The following is a 20,304-nucleotide window of genomic DNA, read 5'->3' on the forward strand; positions in this document are numbered from 1 at the left end:
CGCTACAATAGGACTCCGCTGTGCTTTCTAATGCGCATTTTGTCTCTTCCAATTGTGCAGAAGTTTCAGACACCACTCTCTGGTTTTAGGGGGAAGCAGGGGAGCTTGGCATTCCCTGGGTCCGCTCATCCAGGTGGCTATCAGCTGCAGCTCGGTGTCACTCAGAGCCTTTCTGTGACACTGGCTGCTGTCACATGGAGATGCCGGCTTGATTCCCAGAACTGTGAGCAGCAATGATCATATCTCTGGCTTTTTTGCGTGTCTCCCCGCTCTTTCTAAGTACCCAGAGAGTGGTGACTCAGTGCCATGACTTGAATGTGTACATCTCTCCAAAATCCACGTGGACACTGGACTTGGGGTCCTTTGAGGGGTGATCAGGTTATGAGACATCCATGCTAGTGGATGGGATTAGTGCCTCATGAAAGGACCAGAGGAGACGGGCTAGCCCCTTTCTTCACTTTTGTCTCTTCCATGTGAAGATGAGCGAGAGGTACCGTCTAGAGCCCTGACGGAGACGCCACCAGACACTGGATCAGCCAGTGCCTTAATCTTGAACTTCCCAGCCTCCAGATCTGTGAGAAACAGGTTTCTGTTGTTTATGAATTACCCAGTCTAAGGTCTGCAGCTACAGCAGAAGGAATGCACCAAAATTCTTTGTCAGTTCTGGGTTTGTTTGTTTATTTATTTATTTATTTATTGACAGGCAGATTTAGACAGTGAGAGAGAGAGACAGAGAGAAAGGTCTTCCTTTTTCTGTTGGTTCACCTCCCAAATAGCCTCTACGGCCGGCGAGCTGCACGCCAATTCGAAGCCAGGAGCCAGGTGCTTCTCCTGGTCTCCCATGCCAATGCAGGGCCCAAGGACCTGGGCCCTCCTCCACTGCACTCCCGGGCCACAGCAGAGAGCTGGCCTGGAAGAGGAGCAACCGGGACAGGATCTGGCACCCCAACCAGGACTAGAACCTGGTTTGCCGGCGCCGCAGGCGGAGGGTTAGTCTAGTGAGCCACGGCGCCGGCCTATCAGTTCTGTTTCTTACTCTGACCCCAGGGCCTAGCATATTGGCTGCAACCTAGGAAGCCATCAGAGTATCAGGTAGGACGAACAAATGAATGAATGAGTAATTAACCAGCAGATGCATTTCAGTTCATCCAGAGTGTCTGGTGAGACCTAAGGAGTCAGAAGTTCGACTCTGTGTCCCAGACCAGTGGTAAGCAAACTGTGGGCCATTTGTCCGCTTTGATACAGTTTTGTTGGGACACAGTCACATCCATGAGTTTAGTCATCTTCTCTGGTCACTTTGAGACCCAGTGGCAGGGCTGAGTTGTGACAAGAAACAATATGGCATGTAATCTGAAAGTATTTATAACCTGGCCCTTTAAGAAGAAGTTCGTTGACTCCCACCTTAGTCCTGCCCCAGGGAGGGTGACCTACACTATTGGACACCCAAAATTTGTGGGTTGTGGGAAATTAGTGCCTTGTCTTCATTTAAAAAATGTTTGTCCTCTGCATTAAAACACACTTGGGGTGGGTGCTTGGCACAGCAGTTGAGTTGCTGCTTGGGACAAGTGCATCCCAGATTGGAATGCCTAGGTTCAAGTCTTGACTCTACCGACTTCAACTTCCTGCTAAAGTGCTGGGAGGCAGTAGGTGATGGCTAAACACTTGGGTCCCCGGCACTCACACGGGAGACCAGGGTTGAGTTCTGGGCTACTGACTTCAGCCCAGCCCTGGTCCAGATCTCACAAGCATTTGAAGATTGAACCAGTAGATGGAACATATTCATCCATTCATTCATTCTCTCTGTCTCCATCTCTGTCTGTCTCTCTTTCTCCTCCCCCTTCCCTGCCTCCCTCCCTTTCAAAATAAACATAAACAATCAAATATTTTTTTTTTTAAATATGCCCTGGCAAGACCATCATTATAACAGCAGGTAAAGCCACTGCCTGATACATTGGCGTCTCATAAGGGCGCTGTTCAAGTTCCAGCTGCTCTACTTCTGATCCAGCTCCCTGCTAATGGCCTGGGAAAAACAGAGTAAGATGGATCAAGTATTTGGGCCCCTGCCACCCATGTAGGAGACCCGGATGATCCTCCTGACTCCTGGCTTCAACCTGATCCATCCTGGCCATTACAGACATTTGCAGAGTCAACCAGTGGATGGAAGATATTCTCTCATTCTCTCTCTCTCTCTCTCTTTCTCTCCCTCCCTCCCTCGCTCCCTCCCTCTCTTTTTCAGATAAATAAATCTTTTTTTTGTTGTTGTTGTTGTTGACAGGCAGAGTGGACAGTGAGAGAGAGAGACAGAGAGAAAGGTCTTCCTTTGCCGTTGGGTCACCCTCCAATGGCCACCGCTGCAGCCGGCGCACCGCGCTGATCCGATGGCAGGAGCCAGGAGCCAGGTGCTTTTCCTGGTCTCCCATGGGGTGCAGGGCCCAAGCACCTGGGCCATCCTCCACTGCACTCCCTGGCCATAGCAGAGAGCTGGCCTGGAAGAGGGGCAACCGGGACAGAATCCGGCGCCCCAACCGGGACTAGAACCCGGTGTGCCGGCGCCGCAAGGTGGAGGATTAGCCTATTGAGCCACGGCGCCGGCCAAATAAATCTTTTTAAAAAATGCCCTGGGGGACCGGCACCGCAGCTCACTTGGCTAATCCTCCACCTGTGGCGCCAGCACCCTGGGTTCTAGTCCCGGTTGGGGTGCCGGATCCTGTCCCAGTTGCTCCTCTTCCAGTCCAGCTCTCTGCTGTGGCCCGGGAGTACAGTGGAGGATGGCCCAAGTGCTTGGGCCCTGCACCCGCATGGGAGACGAGGAGGAAGCACCTGGCTCCTGGCTTCGGATCGGCGCGGCATGCTGGCTGCAGCGCACTGGCCATAGCGGCCATTTGGGGGGTGAACCAATGGAAGGAAGACCTTTCTCTCTGTCTCTCTCTCTCTCTCACTGTCTAACTCTGCCTGTCAAAAAAAAAAAAAAATGGGGAATGTGCTGTATTGCAGTGGGTTAAGCAGCAGCTTGGGATGCCCATATGCATTGTCTGAATGTCTAGGATTGATTCCTACCTCCAACCCAGCTTCCTGCTAGTGCACTTGAGAGGCGGCAAATGATGGCTTAGTCCTTGCTGTTGTGGGCATTTGGGGAGTGAACCAACAGATTGAAGATCCATCTCTTTCCCACCCTCCCTCCCTCACTCTTACTCTTTGAAATCATTTTTTAAAATACACTATTTTTAGCATGCAATTTAAAAAATAAACTTTTCACTTAGTTTTTTATATATTTGTTGACTAAAGGACTATTTATTGTATTAGTATAGATAGGTGAGGTTGCACTGCACTTACAAACCAAAAATTTCAACTGCTTACAATGGTCAAGCTCATTTCTTGCTCACATTTTATTACCCATGAGAGTTGGCAGGGGCTCTGCACATTGTAGTTACTCAGGAAACCAAGGCTGATGAAAGCCAATCTCTAAGCTACTCCCATGATTTCTAAAGATTGGCGGATAGAGGGATGGAGACCAAAATGAATCCCACAGAGACTTTGAAAGCTTCTACTTGGAAGAGACACCTGCCACTTCTGTCCAAAGCAAGACTCAAGACCTCATCTCAGTTCAACAGGGTGAAGATGTATATATTAGCCCCACAGGGATAAGCACAGAATATTGGTGGAAACTTCATAATAACTTGTAACTGTTCTTTAAGTGCTTTGGTTAGGAGAGAAAGTACTGGATTTGGATTGAAGATATTGGACTCTAATCCCCAGCAGAATTGGATCCATGGACATAAAAGAGAGGTCTCTTTCTGCAATCCCACCTCTTCAAGTACCTTGAGAAACCACAGGCTCCAAGAATCGCTGTTTTAAATAAGTCACTGGAATTTCAGATAGTCTTTAACATTACATATGTCCCCAATTTTAACACTTAAAATTCTTTTGAGACCAAATTCACCTAACGAATAACATCAAGATAAGGTTCTGTCCCTTAGAGCTGGTCACATTGCTCCAGAGTGGCCCGTGGTTTGTGTCTGGGGACAGTGGGAACACTCCGCATTCCTTCACGCAAGTGCCGCCTGTCTCTGATGTGCAGCACCAGGACTGGCTGTCTCCCCGCATTTCCGTAGCTGGAGAGGGGAAATGTCTGGCCTGCGCTTTCAACATCTTATTCATCTCCCTCCTGGGAATCAGTGCACATCCTGGAGCCAAAAAAGTGGAACATCTGGGGTATGGATGGTGCAGGGAGCAGGGGTCACAGCTCAGCTGGGAAATTGAGCATGGGGAGAGATCTTCGGAATCGCAGGCCCACAACTGGCTGTGGCTGGGGCCAGACTACCAGGGAGACTGGCTACAGAGCAGCACACGGGGCTGCTGCAGGAATGACAGGGAGTAGCTGAGCCTGTCTGGACCACTGGATGACAGTTACCCAGAAGGGGAACTCTGAACTGGAAAGGTGAAAGCTTTGCATCCGGTGCAAATAAGCAGAAGCGTTGGATGAGGATTGGAGGTCAGGTGTGTCCCAGAAAGAGAAAAGCAAACTCACGTTTGCTCAGACTGTCCTAACAAAACACCACGGACTGGTGGCTCAGACAACAGAAACAGATTTTCTCAGTTTTTGGAGGCTGAAGTCCATGATCCAGGCGCTGGCAGTGCTGGCTCGCTCTGGGCCCTCTCTCCTTAGCTCGCAGGGGGCTGTGCTCCAGCCACCTTCCTGTGTGCTCATCCTCCATGGGAAATTCATAAGGAACACAAGTTTTATTTCTCAGAGTTCTGGAGAATGGAAAGTCCAAGATCAAGGCCCACAACACGTGATGGGAGACTGCTTTCTGCAACCTCACTTGACAGAGGGTAGAAGGCCCAAAAAGGTGAAATCCATGTCCGCAAGTGGTCAGAGAGTAGAAGACGAGGAATCCACTCCCATGAGCCCTTGTTTATAGCTGCATTGACCATTTATGAGAAAGGAGGCCTTGTGACATAAAAACCTATTAAATCCCACCTCCCAACACTTTCGCACTGGGGATTATGTTTCCAACACATGAATTGGGGAGGGGGGGAGGTACACTGAGCACTAATTCTCTCTTTAGTGAGGATTTATCTGCTATTGAATCTATCCGTTATCTTTGAGACAGGGAGACACACACACACACACACAGGGAGAGGGAAAGATCCCATCTATTGCTTCATTCCCCAAATGCCCACAATGGGACAAGCTGGAGCCAGGAACTTAATCTGGCAGGGACCCAACTACTTGAGCTATTACTTGCTGCTTCCTAGGGTTTGCACCGGCAGGAATCTAAAATTAAGAGCCAGAGCCAGCACTCAAACCAAGGCATACCAATGCATATTTTTCCTTTTTATCTATTTCCATTTTATCTATTTCAAAGACATAGAGAGAGAGAGAGAGAGAGAGAGAGAGAGAGAGAGAGAGAGAGAGAGAGATTAATTCTGCCTACTGGTTTACTCCACACATGGCTGAAACAGCTGGAGCTCAGCCAAAGCCGGGAACCCTAAACTCTATCCAGGTCTCCCACATTAGTGAGGCGTGCAGGTACTTGGGCTGTCTTCTGCTGCTTTCCCAGGCACATTAGAGAGAGAGCTAGATTGGAAGTAGAGCAGCAGGACTCAAATTGGCACTGTGATAAGGGATACCAATGTTGTAGGCAGTGGCTTAACTACATCACAATGTTGGCCTCTCAACTAGCATATTAACTATTAGACTACATGTCACCTCTATCCATTATATTTGTTCATTATATTTTACATGTACAGAAATCCAACTTGGTTCTTTTAAGAATTATTTATTTGAAAGAATTACAGAGAGAGGTAGAACCAGAGAGAGGGAGGACTTCCACTCTACTGGTTCACTCTCCAAATGACCACAATGGCCAGAGCTGAGCTGATCCGAAGCCAGGAGCCAGGAGCTTCTTCCAGGTCTCCCATGCAGGTACAGGGGCCCAAGGACTTGGATCATCTTCTACTGCTTTCCCAGGCCATAGCAGAGAGCTGGATCAGAAGTAGAGCAGCTGGGACTCGAACCAGCGTCCATATGGGATGCCGGTGCTGCAGGCTGGGGCTTTAACCCATTGCACCACAGTGCCGGCCTCAGTTCTTTTAAAAACTGTCTAGTTAATACCGAAGATCTTTTGATCATTTCTTACCTTTAGTTTACCATTCCCTGTAACTTCATAACCATTTTAAGCATACTCATTTTATAATTCTATATCAAACAATACTATGTATAGTTTTTTGGGGGGTCTAATGTTCCACTGTTTCTTTTGGCTTATTTTGGTACATGTTTTTAACTTTTTTGTTTATTCATATTAGGCTCCTTTAAAATATATATTTATTTATCTGAAAGGCAGAGAGAATGAGAGAATGCCCATAGTGGTGGGACTAGACCAAGGCCAGAAACAAAGCCAGGAACTAGAAACACAATCCAGTTCTCCTAAGTGGGTGACAGGGACCCACGTACTTGAGCTATCAATGTTATCTCTCAAGGTGTGCATCAGCAGGAAGATGGAATCAAACAGTATAGAAGGCAGGTATACCAAGCCACGTCTTACCTGATGTACCACTTGCCCATGCCAGGGTTTCTTGTAATTAGAAGAATTCTGAAAAGTCTTGGTGGCAAGTGTATCTACCATATATCAGGTGCCTTGAGTGTTTGAACTAGAAATACTTTCCAAATAACTCTTCCAGCTAACGTTTCCCAGACTACATAAGCAGTGTAACCACCAAACCTCCACATGGTCGGGTCTGGGGTTATAAATTCTCAGGAAAGTCTCATTTTTGTTTTTCATTCCTTGACCAATACCTGAGACACACATTTCCTCACTGAATTCGCTTGGCCAGAGGAAAGGAGTGTTTTGTTTTTTTTTTTTTTTCCTAGTCCAACTTTTCATTTGAGGGTGTGGATGTTTGAGATTACTAGTTTTTTCTTTACTCCACTTTTCCCAAGAGAACTAGGTTTCCAGGATCAGCAGCTGTGACAATCAGTCCACACTTGGATTTTGCTTGCCACCCTGGTTGTGACATCTTTTTCCTTGTGAATCTCACTTCCTTTCTCCTGGGTTTAGCGGTACATTTATCCAAATGATATCCCTTGTTCATAATTCTTAAAAATTTTACCTATTCGTAAGGTAGAGAGAAAGAGAGCTCCCCATAAGCTAGTTCACTCCCCCAAAGCTCATCAAGACCGGCTAGGGCTGAATCAAGAATGGAATCAAGAATGGAATCCAGGAATTAGGAATGGAATCCAAGTCTTCTACATGGATGGAAGCAACCCAATTACTTGAGCCATCACTGCTGCTTCCTAGAGTAAGCCTTAGCAGGAATCAGAAGCAGAGTGGAAATTGAACCCAAGCACTCCAATATGTAACAATAGTGTTTCAACCAACCAGCATCTTACCCAGTAAGCCAAATACCCACCCCATCCACTATTTTTAAGTACTTCATTTTGGAGGGGAATTATTTTTCAAATAGCATGAGCTATGTGGCTGAAGGCAGAAGTCCATTCCCAGGCTCTGTGAGCTAGAGCTTTGGCAGCCACTTTGGCCTTCATCAGTCATGTCTGAAACATCTGTACTCTTCCTCTGATACAGTGGTGAAGGGAGCCTCCTTTCTGCCTAGCCTCTGGATGGGATTCCAATAACCCACAGATATGCTGCATCATAGTAAACAGATCCTGGGGCTGGAAGTCAGAAAATAAGAGTTCTGCTTTTGACTCTGTCCCCCAGACAAATCTCTAGAACTCTGATGGTGTTTTTTTTAAATCTGCAAAACAATCTAATTGTTATTAGTTTACTCATTTTTTTTAATAATTAGGAAGGTAAAAATGCAAGAAGAGGGTGGGAAAGTATTTTGTGAATTCCACAGAGTTCCTAAATGCAAGCTACTCTGTAACTGAACCCAGGTTAAGTATAGAGCTCATCTCTGGAGGAAAATGCACTATGCTCAAATATGCCTGCTGTTGGAGTATCATCTAGCTAAACAGGGTCTCCAGATTCACTGGCCAGGATCAAAATACACTTTTTTTTTTTACATTTTTAGTAAATCAGCATATAGTACATAATGTCACAAACAACTGTACACTAGAAACATAATATCACAAACAACTGTACACTAGAAAGCAAGGACTGAAAGGAAAAACAACTCTTAAATGCAACTTGTATATTATTGTACTTCAGTCTACTTAAATATGTTTTGATTCCATTCATTTTGTTCTATCTCACTTCCCGAGTTTCTTCCAGTTCAGTTCTTTTCATGACATCTGAGCTCCTAAGGATAGATGTATCACAAAAATACCCGTATTACTGCTCCCTGATGCACCTGTGCAGCCACCTCAGCGAGGCCAGGAGAACCCACTCTGAACATCTCTCAACTCTCAGCTTTGCTGCTGTGTCTGTGTCTTTTATCAGTGACCTGTCCTTTGAGAAAAAGTATCCTATTGTTTGTGTTGTCCTCTGTATTACACAAGCCTAAAAATGTTCTTTTCTTCCAGTTGTGAAAAAAATTGCTACTCAAAGTAGTTTCTCAAACTAGCAGCACCACCGAGAACTTGTTAGAAATGCAGAATCAGGCTGGGAATAGACAGTGGTTAAGACACCTGTAGGGACAACTGGACATCCTCATCCCCTACTGCAGTACTTGAGTTCCAGTCCCAGTTCTGGTCTGATTCCAGCTTCCTGTTAATGCACACCCTGAGAGGCAGCAGGTGATGGCTCAAGTACTTGGGTCCCTGCTGATCCAACACACAGGTTGGAGACCTGAATTGTGAACCTGAATTGAGTACCCAGCTCCTGTTTCAGTCTGGTCCCAGCTTGGCCCAGCTCTGAATACTGTAGGCATTTGGGGAGTGAACCAGTGGATGGGAGATCCGTGTGTGTGTGTGTATGTGTGTGTGTGTGTGTGTCTTGTCTTTCAAAGAAGTAAAATGAATCAAAATTCAAAAAAAAAAAAAAAAAAGAGGAAATTCAAAGCCTTTCTTCAAATCTACACAATAGAATCTACTTTCAAGAGATCCCAGGGGATTCACATGCACAGTAAAATTTGAGGAGCACCGATTTAAACATCATCACATGGAAATAGCATAGTTAAACCAGTAACAGGCACAAGTGCATATGCATAAGCAGGCAGACTTTCTCTTGTGCCACCCATGGGGATCCAGACTGTTTCTGTAGACAGACCAAATGCATGGGCTGCACTTGGAGAAACACACTTTCAAGTAGGAAAGCTACAGAGGTTCCTTGGAGCCTCTTGGGGGTTGGTTCCAAGTCTCTCCCTGCCCCAGCATACTACATTCTGCAGACACTCAAGTCCCCGACATAAAGTGGGATAGTATAGAGAACATGTGGGAGCCACACACATTCAATATGAGACTGGGGCAAGGTGGAGCTAAACAAATCAGCAGGGGCCTGGACTCCCGTGGAGAAGGGAGGTGGCCCAGCCAGCAGGGCTGTTTCTTCTGGCAGCCCCCTGGGGTCATCGCTGTCTGTGGCTCCCTCCTGGGAGAAGATCTTTCCTAGCCAGAGAGGTAGCTATCAGGTAGAAAGGCCTGGTTGAAGGCCGGCGCCACGGCTCACTAGGCTAATCCTCCGCCTAGCGGCGCCGGCACACCGGGTTCTAGTCCCGGTCGGGGTGCCGGATTCTGTCCCGGTTGCCCCTCTTCCAGGCCAGCTCTCTGCTATGGCCAGGGAGTGCAGTGGAGGATGGCCCAGGTGCTTGGGCCCTGCACCCCATGGGAGACCAGGAAAAGCACCTGGCTCCTGGCTCCTGGCTCCTGCCATCGGATCAGCGCGGTGCGCCGGCCGCAGCGCGCTGGCCGCGGCGGCCATTGGAGGGTGAACCAACGGCAAAGGAAGACCTTTCTCTCTGTCTCTCTCTCTCACTGTCCACTCTGCCTGTCAAATAAAAAAAAAAAAAAAGAAAGGCCTGGTTGACACCCTGGCTTGTCTTCTTCACTTCTGTACATTTCCTTTAGAGATGTAACTTCTTTTGCCAAGGGGCAGCCTCTCCGAGCCATTCCTCTGCCTCTGTGGAGCCCAAAGAAAGATACTTAAAGTGGGCCATTTTACTCTCCTACACCATGGATGTCTGTACACCTCTCTCCAAATAGGATTAGGGACTCTTCAGGGTCCAAAAACATCTCTCAGGAGGAAACTTCAGAGTTCACAAAAACATGGAATTAAAAGATTTGGGTACAAAACAGGTTTTTTCATAAAGTGCATTTTCATGAATTTGAGAGAGTTGGCATTTATGTATTTGATGTGGTATCTTATAGTCCATATAATTTCCATTTAAGACTCAGCAAATTGGGGTAGCTGTTATAGCATAGTATCTTAAGGCACCACTTAGGATTCCTACATCCTATATAACAGTGTCAGTTCAAGTCCTGGCTTCCAATCCAGCTTCCTGCTAATGCACCTGTGAAGGCAGAGGAAGCTGGCCACGTGTTTGAATTCCCACCCCTTACACTAGGGACCTAGATGGAGTTCCCGGCTCCAGGCTCCTGGCTTCAACTTGGCCCAGGCCTAACTGCTGCAGGCATTTGGAAGTGGAACAGTGGACAAAAAGATGGATAGATCTGTTTCCCTTTATCTCTTTCTGCCTTCCAAACAAATATTTGAAAAAAAAAAGTTGGCAAATAATATTCGATCATTGCTTAAATTGTGACCTATCACATTGTTATTAATAGAATTTCCATATATCTTGCTATTTTAATTTCTCAGATTTTATGACTCTATGCTCCTCCATATTAGTAACAATTGATATTATTTAATAGCTCTGCCTCTGTGCCAGACACCACTGGCACACATTAACCATTTAACCTCCCCAGTAACCTGAGGCAGGTATAACATCACGCCTCATTCTGTAGATGAAGAAACTGAGCCAAGACACAGCTCTTAAGTGGATAAACCACTTAATAGTTACTTACATTCACTACCGGACATTGTTTCTTTTGTTATTAAAAGCATTCTTGGGGGCAAGCATTTGGCACAGTGGTTAAGCCCCTGCATCGGATGCTCGCATCCCATAATCAAAGGGCTGGCTGGAGTCCAGGCTCCACTTCCAATCCAACTTCCCGGGAGGCAGCAGATGATGGCTCAGGGATCTGGGACCTTGCTACCCATGTGGGAGACCCTGATGGAGTACTAGGTTCCTCCTGTCTTCTGCCTGACTCAGCCTTAGCCATTGCAGGCATTTTGGGAGTGAACCAGCAGACAGAAGCATGCTCTTTCAAAGAAAATTTTAAAATTAAAAATATTCTCATTTTCAGCTTTACTTCATGTTTAAAAGCTGAGGGGTGGGCACTGTGGCACAGTAGGTTAGGCAACTGCTTGGGACACCCACATCCCAGAACTGAGTATCTGGATTGAGCCCCGGCTCCCCTGCTTCCAAGCCAGCTTCCTGCTAATGCACCTAGCAGACAGCAGATGACGGCTGAACATGATAGACTACTACTTAGCTGTAAGAAACAAGAATGAAATTCTCTTTCACAACAAAGCAGATGCAACTGGAGACCATTATGCTTATTGAAATAAGCCAGTCCTAAAAAGATATGTTTTCTGATTTGTGATAAATGAATATATAGACTACAAAATATACTGTATGAGTGAAATTGATGTTTTGAGATTTGATTGTTTTTAGCCCTCATCTATACTTTTGAGGAACTAGTTTTTCTACCTACTTCTTGTTGAATTCTTGATTCAGTGGAAGGTTAAGCTTGTGTTTACAAGGAAAATTGCAAGTATGTCATTGTAAAAATTTATAGAAAATAATAAAGGAGGCGGAAGGGTGGGAGTGAGGAGGGGAGAGAGAGAAGTATCATTATGGTCTTAAAACTGTATATATGAAATACATGAAGTTTGTTCCCTTTACATTATTTTTAAAAAGTAAAAGTTAAAAAGATATAATTTAAAAAAAAAAAGATGGTGGTATTAAGATGGCAGTGGATTGAGCCACCTGCTGGGATGCATGTAATTCATATCCAAATGCCTGGGATTAAGTCCACCCTTCACTTCCAATCCAGCTTTCTTCTTCAAGATTTGAGAAGCAGAGTTACAGACAGAGAGAGAGGAAAATCATATTCCATCTGCTGGCTCACTCCCCAAATGGTCACAGTGGCTGGAGCTGGGCCAATCAGAAGCCAGGAACTTCTTCAGGGTCTCCCATGTGTGTGCAGGGGCCCAAGCACTTGGGCTGTCCTCTGCTGCCAGCCCAGGTCACCATCAAGGAGCTGGATCAGAAGTGGAACAGCCGGGACTCGAACTGCTGCCCATATGGGATGCTGGCACTGCAGGTGGAGCCTTAGCCTACTATGCCACAGTACCAGCCCTCCAACTTTCTTCTAACGTACACACTGGGAATCAACAGATGATAGCCTAAGGAATGGACTCACTGCCACCCAAGGGGGAAGACACAGATGGAATTCCTGGTTCCTGGCTTTGGCCTGGCTCAGCCCTGGCTGTTGCAAGCATAATTGGTGTGAACCAGTGGATGGAAGATAACTTTCTCTCTCCCCCTTGCTCTGCCTTCCAAATAAATGAAAATAAGCTTAAAAAAAATAACAGAAAATAAGATTGCAGGCAGCTGCCAACTCCTTCAGTCTTGAGAAGCCATGGGATCCCTGGAGACTTAACATGCCTCACACACACGATTCTCAAGTTTCCCCAATTCCCCTCTAACCTCTCATCACTTCCCATCATTCTGAAATGGACATGCAAGTAAGAACCCCAAGACTGGGAGCGAAGGCAGAGCGGTCCGTGTGGAGAATCAGGATCAGAACGCATGTGTGTCCCTAGCTGTGTTTTCTACTAACTCATAGGAGCACAACTATGTGGCTTGTAAATGGAAACTACCCCTAAGAAAGCCAGTTTAAATGAAAACGCCCAGAAGCCCCGAGAGCAGCTAGGAGACCCACGCAGACCTCCACTCCCCTCTCTTGGTCCCAGAGCCCCAAGTTTCCCAGACTCCACGCCATCTTTGTCTTCCGGTCCTCTCAAGGGTCTCCAAAATTCCCTTCTCTGTTGCGTAACTTGAAAGAACCAGCTCCCCTCCGGTTAGGCAACAGTGACCTGGAAAGCCGTCACACCACAACCTTTCCACCCTCGCTTGTGGGTCTGTTCATCTGAAGCCAACTTGTCCTACTGGCCGTTTGTGTTCTCAGGGTTCTAGGAATCCTTGAGAGGAAGTCGCTCTGGCCTTTCTTCCTGCTTCTCTGGCCTTCCGTGGCTCTTTCCTTCAGCTCTGGCTCTCCCATTCCTCTCCTCCCTTTGCCCTGTCATACAACAGATAAAAGACATTTTGGGGGCCTTAATCTTATGCTAAAATGCAAACAGCAGGTCAGCACTTGGTACGCGGTGTAAGACACCACCTGAGATGCCTGCATCCTACATTCTCGCATCAGAGCGCCTGGTTTGAGTCCTGGCTCCATTCCTAGGTCCAGCTTCCTGCTAACGCACACCCTGGGAGGAGTGCAGGACGCTCTAAGTAGCTGGGTCTCTGCCACCTATGTGGGGGACTCAGACTGGATTCTGCATTCCTGGCTTCTGCCTGACCCAGCCCTGGCTATTGAGGCATTTGATCCAATGGGTGGGAGATTTCTGTCACTCTGCCTTTCAAAAAAACAACAAAAAATTAAAACTCAAACAGGAAGTATAGAACAAGAAATTACAGGACTGTTGAAAAAGAAGACAAAGAACAGTGATGACTGTAACGAAGAAGAATCCTCATCCTGACTGTGAGAAACCTTCTTAAGGTGCATATTTGGAAAGAGGAATTTGTATGAAAGCAAAACAAACAAAGAACTTGTGGAATTTTGTTAAATATCTTCACAGTAGTGCAAATATCTCAAGCATTCACAATCTGCTGTGGAAAAGGTCTTAAAAATGTGTTTGCTCACATGGGAGAAAGATCAATTTCAGGAACAGGCAATCAACTTCATGCAGGCAACCAAGGATTTTAAAGGGAGCAAGCAAAAATGGAAAAGTGAAAATCAGTAACAGAAGCCAAACGGCTACAGAGCCTTTGAAAAGGATGAACAGGAAGCCATTAACAAATTCGAAATAACTCATCTGAAAAAGCAGTACGCAGATTTATTACGGGTGTACTACTGGGATAAGGATAAAGAAGGAACATGGATTAAAATTTCTTATGAGAAGTTGAGCTCAATGAAGAAAGCACAAATCTTGGCACTCAAATTTAACTCCATAACAGAAAATAAGTGTACCAGGTCAGCCAAAACAGCAGCTCGGTTAGGAAAAACCCTGTCAAGAGATCTTTCTGGAGCATCAGCTTTTGCAAGGGCCACTACAAGAACCACCCCTCTTACCTCTAGTCACTCTGCTTGCAAGCTAACAGCCAGATAGCCCAGACATAGCTGGGAGAGCCAACCAAGCAATGTCCTCACCTGGTTTAAGGGAAGTAAAACACCCTTCCGTGGGCTACACCCCAGACGGCTTTAATCAGAAGCCCCCAGTATGAGGCCAAGGCAGCCCCACAGTCTGACCCATTGCAGATAGAGCCACAGCATGCCTCTTGCAACTTGTGGATTACATGCGTGTTGATTTCACCCACTGCAGAATTCTGTGACCCTCCTTCTCCTGGTCTCCTAAGAACCCACTCATTACTCTCTAAATGTGGTCAGCTTCTCAGAATATCCTCCCTGCCGCTGCCTTAAGTGGAGAATATGTCCTGGAATTTCTGATATGCACAGCAGAACCACCAACTTGGCACTACGGATAGTTATTTGAATTCTCTTAAATGTTCCTTTGAGGAAGGAGAGACCACCAAGATTGCGCTTCTGAGTTAGGGTGCTGCTTCCATGGTTGACGTCACCTGGGCCTCGTCCTCTGCCTGCAGACCTGGAAGAGATAACGAGATCCACGTGGGAGTCATCTGGGAACAGGGGTGACCTGAAGACAACTGAGGAGTGATTTGAGAACCACTCTGGTCTCAGATCTGAGCTTTGATTCTTGCCTCCACTCTTTCTGGTTCTAGAGTTTGATCAAGTTGCTGGATCTGCTGTATTCAGCGAAACACTACAGCCAAGGTGCTGTGTGGATTCAGAGAAAACTTGCACCTACTAAATTCTGAATCCATCGGAGCTTCTAAGCAGATCGGACTGTGCAACACTTAAGAACAAAGTCTCTTGAGCCCCACTTCCCTAGTCCAAATCCTGACACTGCCATTTACTGTGCCACCTTGGGCAAATTACTTAGTATCTCTGTGCCCCAGCGCGAGCACCATACCCACAGGAGTGACATAAGAAGGTCCCCTGACTCTTTTTGCACAGGACACTTCCGTGTATGCCTTTTGTCCTCATATCCCGACTGGCTTAGAAACTGCTAATCCCGTTGCACTCCCGAAGCTCCCCTGAATCTGAAGGACTGCCTCCCACAGGCTTGGATCCAGCTTCCTGCTGCTGGTTACTCCAGGAGCCACCCATGTCGGAGACTGGATAGAGTTCCAGGCTCTTGGCTTCAGCCTGCCTCAGCCTGGGCTCTTGCAGTCTTTTGCGGGGAGTGAACCAGTGGATGGAAGATCTTTCTCTTTCTGTCTCGGCCTCTGTCTCTCTGCTTTTCAAATAAAATGAAAATAAATAGAAAAAAGTGTCCCTGATTGGACAATGAATTATATGATCACTGTAGTGTATATCACTATCACTTCTCCTGATATAGAATAGATCCTAAATGTGTTGGCTGCTACCACTACCCTAGATGTTGAAAGCATTAGAAATAAACCAGTAGCTATGAGCTCTTTCTGTCCCTCTCAAATAAATAAAATTTATGATAGGAAAAAAATAGGTGAATATAGTGTTGGTAATACTTTTAATCCAACATACCCAAAATATTAGCATAATTAGTATAACTATGACTTCATACTAAATCTTTGAAATCTGGCATGTTTTCTATTTATAGCACATCTATTCAGACTAAAACTTTTTTTTAATTATTTATTTTTATTTGAAAGACAAAATATGCCCACAGAGGCAGAGACAAAGATCTTCCATCTGTGGCTTCGTTCCTCAAATGCGTGCAATAGCCAGGGCTGGGTCAGGCTGACATTGAGAACTTGGAACTCAATCCAGGTCACCCACATGGGTGGCAGAGTCTCAAGTACTTGCTCCTTTACCTGCTGCCTCCCTGGCTGCACACTAACAGGAAGCTGGAATTGGAAACAGAGCTGGGACATGAAGCCAGGCACTCCAACCTGGAATGCAGGCATCCCAACTGGCTTGTGTGGCTAGCAGCTACGACTGGCAGCCCAGCCCTCAGAGCTTACATTCTTTATGTGTGATGATGGCTCAGAGTCTTAAGGCTTCTTAGGTCAGGTGCAAGGTTGAGAGGAGTAGCACCTGCCACTTCGTAAGCAGGGCACTGAAGCAGAGTTTTGGAATGCATTCATTGCCAGACATCTGAGCCTCTCCTGAGTAGGTGTCCAAGCTTACTGAGAGGAAAGCATTGTAACACACCCTTGGAGAAATCTCTGCTGGCTTTCCAGCAGGTGGAAAACCATGGGACAATTGTGTTTCAGGCTGCCTGTACTGCAAGAGACTTGATAAATTATAAAAAGCAATGTTAGAGTTATTTTTAAAATTTCTCCCATATTATAGTTTCCTCCTATTGGAAACATCCCCAGAAAAATACAAAAAGTGTTTTTCTATGAATATTTGAACTTTTTGGTAGGTTATCTCCCTCCAAGCTTCTGACGGTGTTGTTGTGTTTTTGTTCCATTCCCTGGTCCGGGTCCAATATCTCCACATTCCTCTAAGTCATGCTGCTTTGAGCTAGACCCAGGAGTGCAATCAGATCCTGACCAAACACCAAATGAAGTGTGTGTGTGTGGGGGGGTTTTGGGTTCTGGTGTGATTCTATCTCTACTTCCACCTTCAGGGGTGTTTTCTGTTACCTGGTTTAAGATGCTCCCAATCTGGCAAGAACTAAAGTTGACTTGAGCTTGGGCAAGGAATAAGGGATGTGAAGTTGTTTAATTTCAGGAACAAAAATATGAAGCCTACGGGTCAATGAGTTCCATTAATGGCATCCTACTTGGTGCTGAAGGGTAATATTCTTTACAGTTTATAATCGTGTTGGGGTGGCAAGACTCTGATGGTGAGAGAGTGATTAGAGAGCAAGGCTTTGCCATCAAATGACAGAATTTCGCCTATGAAGGATCCACAAACTTCGAGAGTAGGTTTAGGACATTAGAACCAGAAAAGTGAGCCAGCTTCACCGCACACTTGGTGAGGCTCGAATGGAGAGGAAGTTAAAGGACAAGCAAGTCTCCGCGCTCTTAGTCCTCACCGAACCGCACATTCTACCACCGTTACCTTGATGTGGATTAAGGAGCGTACCATGCTGTTCCTCCAGAAAGGTTTCAGTACTTTACGCAGGTTAAATAGTCATTTTGGTTTTGCTGCCTTCTCTCAAACCCTTACACCTGGGCTAGTCTCCATCAAAGGGGAGTATTCAGCATCTTCGGAACCCAGCCAGCGTTTCTAAAAGGCCTGGTCATAAACACCCAGCCGTTCAATCCCACCTCTGACCACTAATCAATCTCCTTGGAGGAGGCAGGACTTTGGCTGATGGCTGAAACAGGAAAACTCTATAAAGTTGGTTTTGAGTTTCAAAAGGAGGGGTCTGGAAAGGATCTTGGCACAACCAGTGAAAAATAGAGTCCTTGTCTCCATAGCAACCTTTCACTCTGTTAGACTTGCTGATATGAGAGGGTGGGATTATAATCTAATGGGAATAGCATGCAAGCCACCTATAGGAGCCAAAGAGCTAATATAGGCAGGTCGACTTTTTGGAGGTGACCGAGACAGAGAAAAAAGAAGAGGGGGAGGGCTTCTGTGAACCAAAGGCTGATGAGCCTGCCAAGATAGCCATCATTTAATGTCTGATATTTTATCTCCCTCAACTGGTCAACTGTTCTCATGGAATATGCACACGTTAAATTCACCAGGCAGCATTGTATACCCTGGACCAAGCTCCAAATCCCGTCTTCTCCAGCTTGGACAAGATTGAGTTGCTCAAAACAGGGCAGAAAACTCACGTTTTCCCTTAAATGCCCATGGTTCATTAGTATGAACCATGATGAAACCACCGTACTGTGGGAAGTGCCCAAAATATTTGCCAGTGCACATTTCTTTTCCAGCGCGATTTCATTTGAGAGAGGAACAAAGGACAGGAAGAGGAATGTGTGTTTGTGTTACACTGACTTTGCCTCACTTCCCTAAGGAATCTTGGCCAGATGACGTCAGGAAGTGAAGACCATACAGCTACAGATACAGTTTTTTTTCTCTCTTTGGCAAGTTCACCTGCTCCAACTAAGCCAGGCAGTTCCCTTGGGAGGAAGGGAGGGCTTGAGGGGAAGGAACAGATAGTGTGATGTGTAGATGTTAAGATAGAGCCAAGGCATCCTATACCCAACTGTGCTGGGCTCAATTTCACTTTTGTTGCAATTAAACTTTTTCTTTCTTTTAAACATTCAACTGGCTTACAGTAAATCCCAGAAAAGGACGCATACTTCTTTTTTCTACAAAGCTTTCTTCCCTTCGCCAAGGATGGAGAGCTAACTCGGAGAAGGGAGGAGGGGCTGTGGTGCACAAAACTCTGTAAGTTGCAGCTGGTTAGCACGACCAGAACGCATGGAAAGGCTGGCTCCAATTAGACGAGTAGGTGGAGAGCTTTGAAATCCTTGGAATTAATGGAGGAGTCCAGGGTGGTTCAATGGTCGATGAGAGTGGGCTGGGGAACAGAGAGCCAGCTGCAGGGGACCTGGGGCCGTGGCTCCCCGCTATACCCCTTGCCTCCTTAGCACTGCTTGGAGGACGAGCCCCTTTGTAGCCTAGGCAGGCAGGCAGGCGAGCCTGTGGATTCTAACTCCCTAGGAGAACTACCTGGAGTTTTATCTTGCCACCTGATGAGTGTTAGGAAGCACTCCCTTCAAACAATCGGTTCAGAGAAGGGGAGAGCGATCCAGCTAATCACTCTCTGTTCAGTCCCTTAGGAAAATGTAACCGATTGATTCTGCTTGGAAGGGGCTTGGGTCAGTGACTTTTACTCACGCCCCACGACCACAAAGGACTTTGGAAGTCGCTCAGGAGGGAATGCGATCTGAGGTCGCATCCGTCCTAAACCCAGGGGTCTCGGCACAGGAGGTTTCCACTAACTTGAGGTTCATTCGACAAAGTAGATCTGCGGGGAAGGGTCCCACGGTCCGCAGAAAAGAAAAAGAAAAGCAAGTCACGGACGCCACGGTGGCGCCAGGCGCGCGGGCCCAGCCGGGCCGGGCGGGCCGGGCCACCTCCCGCAGGTCCTGGCCGGAGCGCGGGCCCGGGTCACCTGACTCGCGGAATTTGGGGCCGTGCGGGTGGAAGGGGAGGGGAATGGTTAGCACCTCCCTTCCCGCGCCCGCGGGATCCAGGTCGGCGGGGGCCGGCGCCTTGCGGCCACGTGGTCCTGCTGCCGCTGCCCCCGCCCCGCCGGCCCAGCCCGGGAGCCACGGCGCCCGCTGACCCCCGCAGCGGGGGAGGAGGAGGAGGGACCGAGTCGCAGGAAGCCGAGCAGGAAGCGAGCCCGGCGGCCGCGTTTTCCTGGGGAAGAGGCGGGCGGGGCGGCGCAGCCAGCGGAGCCCGGGCAGCCGGCGCGGCCGCCTTGATGGGGTGAGTGCGCTGCGCGGAGACTTGGGAGGCTCCCGGCGCGGATCCCGCGCTCCGTTCCCCGCCTTTGTGTCTGGGGCGCAGGCGGGAGAGGCGGCGAGGGCGCTGGGGACTGCGCGGGGACGCGCGGCTCGCAGGGCGGGAGCGAGGGTCCCGCCGCCACCCCGTGGTCCGAGAGGCAGGGAGGATGGCGAGGACCCGGAGAGAGGGGGAGACCCAGCCAAGTTCGGAGCCCCGGGTCCCCGCGACCTGCCGGCCGGCTGCGCAGGGCGTTGGGCAGGGGTCGCAGCCGAGAGTGTGCGGGTGAGAATGAATGGCCAGACCCCGGGAGGGCACTTCGTGCCGCTGGCCAGCCGCGCCCGTCCCACCTGCCTCCTCCGGCTCCGCCGCCGCTGTCCTTGCTTCTGGGCTCGACCCGCCTCCCGGCTGAACTTGGAGGAGCTGCGGAGGGCTGCCCGCGCCGGGGGCCCCCAAGTGGCTCCGGACACCCAGGGTCCGCTATTGTTCCTTTCCTGACTCCAGGGAGCCTTCCGGCTGGCCCGAGGACACGGGCGAGACCACCCGGGGCCTGCCAGTGCCCCCCTCTCCCGCCCTTCTGGTCTTTCCCCACCGCAGTGCCGAGAGCGCGGGGCGCACGGATGCTGGAGTTGGGGCAG

The 20,304-nt window shown here is 47.9% G+C and overlaps 1 protein-coding gene across 10 annotated transcripts in view; it reads left to right on the plus strand.

Annotated features, from left to right (window-relative positions):
• RAI14 (retinoic acid induced 14) overlaps window positions 1–20,304 on the plus strand; it is a 194,735-nt gene that overhangs the window by 4,830 nt on the left and 169,601 nt on the right. For 6 of the 10 annotated variants that reach the window (XM_051853524.2, XM_070056630.1, XM_070056634.1 and 3 more), the window contains exon 1: window positions 19,457–19,651. The exons of 2 other annotated variants lie outside the window; for them this stretch is intronic. The gene's annotated coding sequence lies outside the window, so the exon portion shown is untranslated. Of the gene's footprint in view, window positions 1–19,447; window positions 19,652–20,304 lie in introns of those variants that run through there. 2 more of the 10 variants (XM_070056633.1, XM_070056635.1) reach the window with 2 other exon arrangements.

This window comes from Oryctolagus cuniculus, chromosome 14, assembly GCF_964237555.1.
Source record: "Oryctolagus cuniculus chromosome 14, mOryCun1.1, whole genome shotgun sequence".
Classification (NCBI taxonomy): Eukaryota; Metazoa; Chordata; class Mammalia; order Lagomorpha; family Leporidae; genus Oryctolagus; species Oryctolagus cuniculus.